Here is a 7,904-nt window from a genome sequence, read left to right as displayed (position 1 = left end):
ATGATTTCGGATTGGTCGTTTATCCAGGGAGGCCCTGAAGAGGATCCAAGCAACGAGTTTGAGGTTGGACAACAATTTAAGAACAAAGAAAAAGTCATGTTGGCAGTTAAGCAATACAGCATCAGGAAGGCTGCGGAATACAAAATAGCAGAGAGTGACCAGTTGAGGTACAATGCACAGTGTATCCAATTTGGACCTGGTTGTAATTGGAGTATACTCATCATATCGCCGAAAGTAAAAAAAGTGGAAGGTTAAGAGATACATTGGGCCTCATTCTTGCATGCAAACTTCGATGGAACAAGACCATGATAGGTTGAATTCGAAGGTGATTGCACAACGCATTTTTACGATGGTCAAAGCCGATCCAACAATCAGTATCACAACCACGCCAGTGCATGTAATCTGAGGTTTATTATATAAGAGGTGATTGGACTTTTAGTTTGCTTCTGATGGTTGGATTTGGCATATATTCTTTGAGTGTAACTTCTGTTGTGTCCTACCAACAGGGTTTTGCCTTGTACAATGGTTGCATCTTCCAAGAGTAGTTTCTTGATTGAGAAGGATGAGAACAATCACACACTTGGAGGTCGAAAAAGGGACTCTTCAGTTACCTTCAAGATTGAGGCTTTATACTCCCAAGAAATTTTGAATAGTGAATTAGAAAGGGTAACACACAAGCACAACCACCAATACTTAGGCCTATCTTGATTTACCTTATTATAATATATATATATATCATCCAAAATTAGGCTTATTATATATTCATAATTTTTTGTATAACTAAGAGCTCACAACCCTGCAAGAGGTCTGAACAAGTGTGTCTTTGGCTTTATGACCCACCATTCCTTTGCTTGTTCAGTTGGTCCTTTTTATGACCATAGGTCACCATTTTACAATTATATAAATTATTCCCTTAAACGTTTTGAAATAGATGGAGTCTCATTCTCTTGCTATTGGGATTAACCAGTGGTAAATTTCCTCCTACAGCAACAAGACCTGCCAATCTCTTTTCTCCAACAAGAGAAACTTTAAGATTCATTGAATTGGGTAATATATGTTTTCTTGGTACATCAATTAGATAGTATTTACATTTACATTACACCCTGCCGAGAACTGCCCATAAAATAAAATACTTCTCTCTATTTATATATATACATACTTCATATATTAGTAAATAAATATATATATATGAATCACTTTTATTAATATATTGAGATAATTATATTGGTAAACTTTAATATTATAGTATTTTATTTATATTTTTTTATTTATTTTCTTTATTTATTTATTTCACAATAATATGAAAGATTTTTATATATGTGAGTGTACTTTATTGATACATTAATATGTCAATAATTATCTAATGTCCAAATAATGAATTAAATATATGAAAGGCTGTGATATAAATAAAAATTCTTGTTGTGAGGATGGTAACATGTACCCCTGTTGCTCCGTTAACCCAAGGAAGGTTCGAAATGTTGTTTCTGACCTCTGGTGGCATGGTTGTCAGCGTAGCTTAAGTTTGAACGGTTTGTGTTTTAGCTAGTTATAGAATGGAAAAGGCTTGAGCATTCATTGCTTAGATTGTGTGGATTGGGCCAAAATAATGGAGTTCTTTTTTAACATTGGTGGGTAACTTTTTTTTTGGCCTAAGAAATTAGTTAAGGTTGTCTTAAACCCAAAAAAAAATAAAAAGAGTTGAGAATAATACAAAAAAAGGGGTTAAGTTTATCATATTGATGTAGATTTGTTCAATTAATTTATTCTAATGAGTTGTCTTAGGAATATTTTAATTGAGATCACTGTTACAATAAATTTTTGAAGGATAGTATTTATGGAGAATTAAACATAGGTTATTGATGAGATAATTAGAAAAGAACAAAAAAATTAAAAAAATATATTTAGTATTTATAACGAGAAAGTAATATAGTTATTTCAATTTTATTTATTAGAGTTTTTTTAATTCAACTTTTGAAACCTAATAATTAAGTTGATAACTCTTTATTAAATGTATATAAAATCTAAATATCAATTATCAAATTATGCAAACAGGCTCAATATTTTCGAACTGTTTGTCCTGTTGTAATTTTTATTCTATATCTTAAGATAAACACATCTGAGACAATTTTCACACTTCTCTTCATTCACAGTTTCACAAAGGCTCACACCTCTACTCATCACCTCCCTCCTTTTCATATATTCACAGTTTCACACTTCTCTTCACCAAAGGTTCACACCTCCGCTCATCACCTCCTTTTCAATCACACTTCTCTTATATTGTCACCAAAGGCTCACACCTCCGTTCACCAATCATTCACAATTCGAATAATTATAATGAAAAATTACAAGTGTTTGCTATTTCCTCTCCTCCTCTTGCCAAAAAGGTAATATGCACGTACTAAACCACATCTCTAATTATCTTCCAACTCCTTTTATTACTAATTTTTCTTGTAACTGTTTCTTCACTTAACTAATTTCAAATTTGTATGATTAGGTAGGAGCAGAATTCGTTGGCACTTTTATGCTGATTTTCGCCGGAACAGCGGTGGGAATAATAAACGAGAAGACCAACGGATTGGTAACTCTTATGATAGCCCCAATTTTCAGTTTTTTTTTATGGTTCCTTGATAATGTTTTTTTTATTTATTTTTTATAATAAATTTTAAATTTAAAAAATTTATTTATTTTTATATTTTTTAAATTAAATATTAATTTTTAATTTTTTTAACAAATTAAATACTATTTTTTAAGTACAATAGGTCAATAATAATTATTTTTTAAAAAAAATAAAGAATACAATATTCTTTTGTTCTAAATAATAATAAGAGTACGATATTCCACCGTTTGTTTTTAAAAAGTTTAATTCATTTTTAAAAATTATCTTTAAAAATATGTTATTTTAAAATTTTAAAATTTAATTTATCCCAATAATTTATTCTTACAAAAAATTATTGTGGTAAAATTTAAAAATTTTATTGTTATTCTAAAAGCAACAATAAATATGTATAGAAAAACATATTTAAAATTATTTTTTAAGAATATTAAAAATTATTTTCATTACCTTTTGAGAGTGTTTAAAGAAAGAATTTAACTTTTATGTTCTGTAAATATAAAATAAGTTTACAACTATTATCAATTGTACATAGTTTTATAAAAAAAAATGGATAAGTTTAATTGAATAATAGTAAAAATCTTAAATTTTTATTTATTAAAAAGTATATAAAATTTAAAATTTTAATATATTTTTTGTTAGATCTAACAACATGAATACATATCACATGATCAAGGGTATATTCATTTCATTCCATACATAATTATTACAGAAATAGAGATAATTTTCATTATACATAAACCGCTGCTATACCTAACAGCATTGCAGCAATTTATGTAACCCTGCAAATCCTTCTGAAACTGCTACACCTCTAACTGTTTTTGCTAAGCTCGTTTCTCCAAACTAATTCATGTTATCCTGTAACGGATTATGTTTAATTTGAAAACCGCTGCACCTGTAGTGGTTTACGTATGTATAAAAAAATTGTAAATAGCTGTATTAAAAAGTTGTAATTTGATAGATTTAAAATCCAATCAATTTATTTAAACAACTTACTCCAAATAGATGACACTTATAATTCTTTCTAGTAAATATATAATATTTATTAACACTTTAAAATATTACAAAATTTTAAAAAGACCACAATCTTTTATATTTTGATAATATTTTTATTTTTGTTTTTCTAAATTAAAATCATTGTCAAATAGTAAAAAAGAGAAATTTTTTAAAAAATACCTACTAATTTAAAATAATAATAAAAAAAACAAAAAATTTCAAATCATTTAATTTATACTAAAATTTTGTCAACCTTAAATTAATATTCACTAATTTAGAATTTATAAACTAATTTTTTTAAAAAACCAAATACACATCACTAAACCCTAAACCCTTAAACATAAATTCTAAATCCTAAATCATAAATCCAAAATCCAAAATCCTAAATCCTAACGCATAACTTTTCAACCATAAATCATCAATAACATATCATAAACTTTAACTACAAGTCCAAAATGCCTCAATCATAAGTCATAACCTAAACTATAAATTCTAAATTATAAATCCTAAACACTTAATACTAGATAAAAAATACTAAATAAATAACTCTTAAATATTAAACTTTAAAGCTCTCAACTTGTTCATAAATTCTAGTCCATAATTCTAAACTTAAAATCCTTAACCTTTTAAATTTAAACAAAAACTATAAACCATATAATAATAATAATAATAAGTGTAAAAGTTGTAAAAATGTTGTCAATATTAAAAGATTGGGATACTAAAGAAAGAGGAGATACATGTTGATGTTACTTTATTGTTGGAACGTAGAAGATTGATGGTGGAGCGACGATAAACAAATTACATTACGATATCATTGGCCTAACAAAAAAATGTACGAGATTTGTTAGACTGATTTATCACAACTTTTTTTATAAAATAAATTATTTTTGGTCTGAATATTCAACTAATTACCTGCACAAATCATCAACATCAAATTTATTTTAATAAAAATTTATTTCTGTATATTTATTAAAAAAAAACTATATGTATTATTTTTGTTCGTATATTTTTTATTTCTAGTATTAAAAATAAAAGTTTTTTGTTTTATATAAAAAATTTAAATTTTACATTTTAATATATTTATTATTATTTATTAAAATCAAAGTATTTAAAAAATTTTCATATAGTATTATTATTTATTTATTATTATTATTTATTAAATTTTACATTTTAATATATTTATTATTTTTCATTCAGTTTCAGAAAGCCTCACTCATTATCTCCCTCCTTTCCATATATTCACATACTTCTCTCCGTTCAGTTTACAAAGGCTCATTCATCATCTCCCTCCTTTTCATATATTCACACACTTCTCTTCATTCAGTTTGAGAAAAGCTCACTCATTATCTTCCTCCTTTTCATATATTCACACACTTCTCTCCGTTCAGTTTCACAAAAACTCACACCTCCACTCACCAATCATTCACGCTTCGAGTAATTATAATGAAGAATTGCAAGTGTTTGCCATTTCCTCCTCTTGCCAAAAAGGTAATATGCACGTACTAAACCACATCTTTAATTATCTTCCAACTCCTTTTATTACTAATTTTTCTTGTAACTGTTTCTTCACTTAACTAATTTCAAATTTGTATGATTAGGTAGGAGCAGAGTTCATTGGCACCTTTATATATGCTGATTTTTGCCAGAACAGCGGCGGGAATAATGAACGAGAAGACCAATTGATTGGTAACTCTTATGGGCTGCGCTGTCGTCATCGGCCTTGCGGTGACGGTGATCATCCTGTCCACCGGACACATATCCGGTGCTCATCTGAACCCTGCGGTCACCATTTGCTTTGCTGCCTTAAAGCACTTTCCATGGAAGAAGGTAAGAACTCAGTGATCTATATATGGAATGCATGTGAATGTTCACTAAAATATATATGGCATGCATGCAGGTGCCAATGTATATTGGAACACAGATATTGGCATCAGTGTGTGCCGCATTTGCACTGAAGGAGTGTATCATCCGTTCATGGGGGGTGGAGTGACGGTTCCTTCAGGAGGATATGGCCAAGCTTTTACTTTAGAATTCATCATCAGCTTCAATCTCATGTTTGTTGTCACTGTTTTCGCCACTGACACTAGAACTGTAAGCATATGTTATATTATGTTTATAATATTTAATATGCTAATTGCCAATAATTTCTTGCTTAATTAAGTAATAATATTGATGAAATTGTTTATGGTGATAAATAAAGGTTGGACAGTTCGCGGGAATGGCGGTGGGAGCCACTGTAACGTTCAACATCCTCATAGCTGGGTATGTCCTTCTATCAAAGTAAATTTGTTCTTCAAGATGGACTTGACTAAATTCTTTATAAGGGGCTATATAATTTTCATGTCTCAATATATATGGTTCCCATTATCAATAATAATAATAATAATAATAATAATAATAATAATAAAGGTACGTTGAGATAAGAAGGAAAAATATGTCTTCATAAGTACTGACAATGAAAGACATGCTCTTTCTATTATTCATTCCTTCACGTTATGGATATTCTCATCATATGATCTTGGTTTAGAAGAATTTTTGTTGGATTGATTAATTATTATGTGTATATATATATGTCCTACTAGACCAATTTGTAATCACAAATAATTGCACAAATGTAATAAATAAATAAATTAAATAAAAAGATAGACTAAGAAAAATATTAAATGCTTATGGTCATGGTTCTATGCATTGTTTTTTTAAACTAATTAATAAGGTGATATTATTTAATTATTCTTTTTAAATCTTGATATATATAATTCTCTTAAAAAATAATACATTTTGATTGTTAAGAAAATGTTTAAGTTAAAATAATATTTATTATACAAAAAAAAGTTATGCACGTAGTAATTAAGGTTGATGAAAATTTAATTTCTAAAAAAAATACTATATCTATACACACAAAATTAAATATAAAAAAATTTCATTGCTTAGATAGTTAAACATCAATTAATTATTATAACAATATTATCAATTACAGGTCAGCATCAGGGATCAATGAACCCAGTAAAAACACTAGGTCCAGTAATTGCAGCAAACAATTACAAAGCAATTTGAATTTATTTGACCGCTCCAATTCTTGGTGCACTTGGTGATGCCGGTGCTTATTGTGCTATAAAACTTCCTAATGATGATGAAAACTCTGAACTCTAAGCTCTTTCAAGTCCTATTACGTTATATTACTTGAACTGTTTTTTTTTTTTTTCGTTTTTTTAGGAGATTGTATTTTGTTTTGTTATATGAATAGTGTAGAAGGTGCTTTTGTATGTATATTCTTCACTAGTTCAGTCTGAAGTTACTTGGAAGTTATTGCCGGTGCTTTTTTCGTTATAGAATGGAAAAGGCTTGTGCACTAATTGCTTAGATTGTGTGGATTGGGCCAAAATAATGGAGTTCTTTTTTAACATTGGTGTGTAACTTTTTTTTTTCCCTAAGAAATTAGTTAAGGTTGTCTTAAACCCAAAAAAAAATAAAAAGAGTTGAGAATAATACAAAAAAAGGGGTTAAGTTTATCATATTGATGTAGATTTGTTCAATTAATTTATTCTAATGAGTTGTCTTAGGAATATTTTAATTGAGATCACTGTTACAATAAATTTTTGAAGGATAGTATTTATGGAGAATTAAACATAGGTTATTGATGAGATAATTAGAAAAGGACAAAAAAATTAAAAAAATATATTTAGTATTTATAACGAGAAAGTAATATAGTTATTTCAATTTTATTTATTAGAGTTTTTTTAATTCAACTTTTGAAACCTAATAATTAAGTTGATAACTCTTTATTAAATGTATATAAAATCTAAATATCAATTATCAAATTATGCAAACAGGCTCAATATTGGGCTGCTTGGACTCAAATGAAGTTGATCCCGAACAGTTTGTCCCTGTTGTAATTTTCATTCTATTATTAATGATCACTTAAATGATCATTAATAATTAAACCGTAAACATCAAGCACCAGTGGTCTAGTGGTAGAATAGTACCCTGCCACGGTACAGACCCGGGTTCGATTCCCGGCTGGTGCATTTGGAGCCATGACGAAAAGAACTTGTGATGGAGGGTCCTTCACATTTCATCTATTCGATGATTAGAAGTTCGACCGAGCTCCTCTACATACAAACTCAAAACATTTTTCTTACTTGTGAAAATGGGTTGTTTGTACATCATTTTTGTTATTATTCATATTCAGTTATATTCAACTGACATTACTTTACTACATCTTCGTTGGTTTTCAACCAATTCTCTCTCAGACCAAGTTGTTTTGGATTATCATAGCTAACTCATTTGGTGCTCTTTT

The 7,904-nt window shown here is 28.3% G+C and overlaps 1 non-coding gene and 1 pseudogene across 1 annotated transcript; both read left to right on the top strand.

Annotated features, from left to right (window-relative positions):
- LOC107632212 (aquaporin NIP6-1-like) lies at positions 1–6,757 on the top strand (annotated as a pseudogene).
- An 804-nt stretch (positions 6,758–7,561) lies between these two features.
- On the top strand, positions 7,562–7,632 carry TRNAG-GCC (transfer RNA glycine (anticodon GCC)). The gene has a single exon. It is a non-coding gene; the product is annotated as a tRNA-Gly (tRNA).
- Positions 7,633–7,904: the final 272 nt, after the last annotated feature.

This window comes from Arachis ipaensis, chromosome B3 (genome assembly GCF_059453495.1).
Source record: "Arachis ipaensis isolate K30076 ecotype BB chromosome B3, ASM5945349v1, whole genome shotgun sequence".
In the NCBI taxonomy this organism is placed as follows: Eukaryota; Viridiplantae; Streptophyta; class Magnoliopsida; order Fabales; family Fabaceae; genus Arachis; species Arachis ipaensis.
The sequence above is the reverse complement of the archived record's forward strand: the minus strand, read 5'-3'. Positions and strand labels throughout refer to the sequence as shown.